At 34.5% G+C, this 4,920-nt stretch overlaps 1 pseudogene; it reads right to left on the bottom strand.

The window, feature by feature from the left end:
* Positions 1 to 678: 678 nt before the first annotated feature.
* Positions 679 to 1,203, bottom strand: LOC103276592 (annotated as a pseudogene).
* Positions 1,204 to 4,920: the final 3,717 nt, after the last annotated feature.

Here is a 4,920-nt window from a genome sequence, read left to right on the forward strand (position 1 = left end):
CGAATTGTAGCTTTGTTAATCAAAGAGACTGTCCTATAATTTTTTTTTTTTTTGGTTTGTTGGTCTTTACCAGTTTGGGGTATCCATGTAATGTCAGTTTCATAAAATGATTTGGGCAGAGTTCCATCTTTCTTAATTTTCTGGAATACCTCCGATAAGAAAGATATCAGTTCCTCCTTGTATGTTTTGTAGAATTCAGCTGGAAAGGCATTTAGTCGAAGGCTGTTTTTTTGTCAGATGTCTTATGAGGAAGTCAATTTCCCGGATTGTTATTGGCCTGTTTAGGGTTTCCATTGCTTCTTGTTTCAATTTTGGAAGGATGTATGATTTTAGAAAGTCCTCTATTTCTTTCAGGTTTTCGAGATAATTTCCATACACGTGTGCATATTAATCTCTGATAGTCTTTTAAATTTCTTCAGGATCAGTTGTGACTTCACCTTTTGCATTTCTAATTATATTTATTTTGGTTTTCTCTTTTTTGTCTTTTTCTTAGTCAAAGTGTCTAGTGATCTATTAATTTTATTTATCCTTTGAAAGAACCAGCTTTTTGTCTTGCTGATTTTTTTCTATATTATTTTTGTCTTCTATGTCCTGCTTTTGTGAAACAAAGTTTATGATTTATCTAATTTATCCATTTCTTTTTTTCCCACTTTTATCTGCATTTATTTCATGCTGAATTTATTCCCATGTCATAAATTTTTGTTTCTTCAGTTTCTTCTGGGATATCTTTTTATTCTGTGCATCCTCCTCCTCTGGCTTAGGAACAATTTACTCCTTTTCAGTGAGGATCATCTCAATGTGGCAGGGGGAGGTCATGTAAGTGTTGATCCGACCATGAGATTTGTTCACCTGGATGTGCTCAATGACCAGGGAATCGACATCTAAGCCTGTAAGCTCAGCATTACTCTCTACATTTTTAAGCATATGCAGCAAGAATTCAGCACTCTTTTGGGGCCACCGACCCTGTGTCCAGCCTCACTGTTTGGCCTGGGCATACCTCCCAACTCCACCATTGTAACGGCGGAATGGCACACACTGTTTCTGTAAGGTGACATTTTTCAGGTACTTGGTGACTTTTCATATGTGCATGCCCTTGATAGCCTGCTCAGTTTCTCAGGTATTCTTGAAGTGAACACAAAGGTTGGAGTCTCAGAACTTGCATGACTTCGTAGGGTTCTACTGGTGGAGCGAGTAGTAGACCATCCTGGCAAGTCACCTCAGGCCACTTAGGGGAAGAAGAAGAGCAGGGGTTTCTCTAATTTATCTATTTCTTAGTTGTCTTATGAGGTTACTGATTCCTTTAATTGAAAATGTATTTTATTAATATGGAAATCAGAATATGTGAAGGGATCTTAACCACCCCCTCCATTTTCAACTATCTTAAAATAAAATTAAAGAGAGATATTGTGACAAAACAAAAGTAATAAAATAGAGAATATGAAGCCACTTTGCTTCAAGCTTTTATTCACTAAGAAAGTTGAAAAATCATGTGAATAAATGCAAAGTGAATAACTCACCTCTAGAAAAATCAAAAAGATATTTTATCTGTAAAGAGTCATAATTATGAATAATAGTTGTTTATGGATAACCTCCTTTATTAGTGCTTCTTGAGCTGGAATCCACAGACACCCAAGAGGCTTATGAAATGATTTTTTTGTATTACATAATTTCTTTTGTCTTTATGAATGTAGGTAACATATCAGTTTTGTTGGCAGTAACTGTGATTTGCCATCAATAAAAATAATCTATATATTTCCTGTCATGTTTCAGTTTAAAATATTATTTATGATCATTATTACTTTAAGATTATAGTAGTTGTTAGACCTGACATGAGATTGCTCACTAATTGGAGTCACCCAGTATTGCAAATGCTTTAACACAGTCATGGTCATTGGAAGACACAGATTGTGGACAGAAAGGAGAAAAAGAATAAAAGTGTACCTTACTTAAATACTGTGATGTGTTTTTGAAGCAGGTTATCCAGGAATTGGTATCTTCAACATTCTCATTCACTATGTAACTAGATAAAACTGTAAATATTCCTTATTGTATCCAGAAGCTTATTTTTGTAGTGAAGTGCCTACTGACACCTTCAGAAAAATAAATCATATTTTGTGAGTTACTTTTGGAGCTTGAAAAGACTGTTGATATTTAGAAATGGTAAAAACTTTCATACTTTTTGCACAGATGGAGTTTTTACAATGACTGGTAATGCATCTGCTTTTGCTACTTTAGTGAAAAAAATCTCCTTATGTCATTGTCACACACTGCTTTTTACAGAGACATGCACTGGCAACAAACACTTTTGCAACAGACCTGAGAAAAATTTCTTCAAAAGCCATAAATGTTATCAGTAAAATAAGATGCAGATCTCTGAATTACCTCATTTTATTTTAGTTTTTCAAAATCTGAAGTAGAATATTCTATTCTATTCTACCATATAGAAGTTCAATGACTTTCAGGACAAGTCTTTCAGTTCTGGTTCAAACTACACTGAAAAGTTTCACTTTTTTGGGAAAAAATCACTTTTGGATCACTTTGGAATAAAGAATTTAAACTATTGGTTGATTCATCTGACAGATATTTTTCATCATTTAAATGAGATAAATCTTTTAAAATCCTGGAGTCACCAAATATACATTCCTGAAAAATTCTAAGCTTTCTTGGTTAAACTACCAAAGAAGAATAAAAATGTGGAGTCCGGCATGCTTAAAAACTTCAAATGCTGAGGAGAATGCTTTAACATATTTGAAGGTAGATATATAATTCTCTGTCAGTTCATTTGAAAAAGGAAGTCTGCAAAGACCCAAGAGCACATCAGAACATTTTCAAAAGGTATGTCCACAGTGACAGAATTAAAGATGAAACATGGATTCACAATCTTTTCTTCTGACATAAACTGCATAAAATATGTTGGACTAGTCACAGATGAACTCATTGATGCTACAAAGCAAGAACTTACTACAATTGTAGTTTAACTTAGAAAATCTTGGATAATTCTGATGTTCATTGTGAAAAACCAATCCTTGCAATTTAGAGGGAGCTATAAAAGGTTTAATTTCATGTTCAATGATACATCTGTGCAAATAGATATTTTATGCTCTGTAAACACCAAAGTAAAAATAAAAATTAAAAATTAAAATCAATCAGATGTCCAATATAAAGTGTATTGTTTCACAGGTTAATGGCCTTATTCAAACTAAGTAGCAACTACCTTCACAGTAAAATGTTAGAAAATAATTTTAATTTTCTCATATATATCTTATTTTGTTGCTGCATTAATAAATTACTGAACTATATAATACATTTAGTTCTTACTATTCGATAAGCAATTCAATGTATTTATTGAAATCCTATTTAGTTTGTTTTATCTATTAAAAACATTTGTCTGATGAGTTCATATGCTTTACCAGATTGCCATGGATCAAAAAATGGTTAAGATCTCCTGTACCAGATCCTGCTACTATTATACTTTAAAACGTATTTTATTTTAATGATGTGGGTTACAATTCAAGATTAGGTATACAAGTGAACATCATATAGGTAACGTTTTGGCCTCCTTTTGGCCACCACTTTGCCTAATTTGAGATCAGGTACACTTATGGATGTTATGTTCTCCCACCAACCCCTGCAGTATCCCACTACAGCCAGTCAATCCTTTATAAAGGGCATTTTGGTAAATGTTCAGGGTTCACTTATGCATGAGAATATGCAGTACTCTATTCTTTGTTTCTGTGATAGATCATTGAGCATTACTGACTCTAAATCCATCCAAGTTTCTGTGAAGCCCATATGTTTGTCCTTCTTTATGGCTGTTTAACATTTCGTTTTGTATATGTACCACATTTTTTTTCACTCAGTCCAATTTTGATGGGCAGCACAGTTGGCTTCATATTTTTGCTATTGTGAATTGTGCTGCAATAAACATCCATGTGGAGGTATCTTTTTTTTAGAATGTTTTGAGTTCATTTGGGCATATTCCCCATTGTAGCATTGCTGGGTCATATGGAAGGTCAATTTCTAGATCTTTTAAGAATTATCACACTGTTTTCTGTATAGGTTGAACTATTTTGTATTACCACCTGCAGTATAGAAGCGTTCCCCTTTCTCTACATCCTTGTCAGCATCTGTTGTTGTTTGTTTTATTAATGATGGCCATTCTAACTAGAGTTAGGTGGTATCTCAATATGGTTTCGATTTGCATTTGTCTGATGATTTGTGACGCTGAGCACTTTTTCAAATGTCTGTTGGCTGCTTGTGTATCTTCTTTTGAGAAGTGTCTATTCATGTCTTTTGTCCACTTTTTAATGGGGCAATTCATTTTTTCCTTTTTGGCACATTTGAGGTCCATGTAGATCCTGGATGTTAGGTCTTTGTCAGATATATAGTTGACAAATATTTTTTCCCATTCTGTGGGATGCCTCCCTGCTCTTTTGATGATTTCTTTTGCTTTTCAAAATCTTTTCATTTTAATGAAATCCCACTTGTCTATCTTTTCTCTTATGGCATGGACACATGGGGATTTTGATAGGAAATTGGTTGCCTACTCCAATTTCTGCATTTTCTAAGTTTTCTTTTTTAAGCTGGATTCTCACTCTGTCACCCAGACTGGAGTGTAGTGGCATGGTCATGGCTACCGCATCCTCGACCTGTGGGGCTCAGGCATTCCTTCCATCTCAGCCTTCCAAGTAGCTGGAAATACAGGTGTGCACTACCATGTCTTTTTTTTTATTGTAGACATGACATCTCACCAAGTTGCCCAGGTTGGTCTTGAACCTCTGAGTTCAGGCAATCCTCTCACCTCTCCTCCCAAATTGCTGGGAATACAGGCTTGAACTATTGCCTGGCCTATAAGATTACAATAGTTTGAGGTTTTATGTTTAGGTCTTTGATTCATTTAGAGTTGACTTTTGTGTATGG

Source organism: Carlito syrichta, unplaced genomic scaffold (genome assembly GCF_000164805.1).
Source record: "Carlito syrichta isolate Samal-C Ts95f unplaced genomic scaffold, Tarsius_syrichta-2.0.1 Scaffold316253, whole genome shotgun sequence".
Taxonomy (NCBI): Eukaryota; Metazoa; Chordata; class Mammalia; order Primates; family Tarsiidae; genus Carlito; species Carlito syrichta.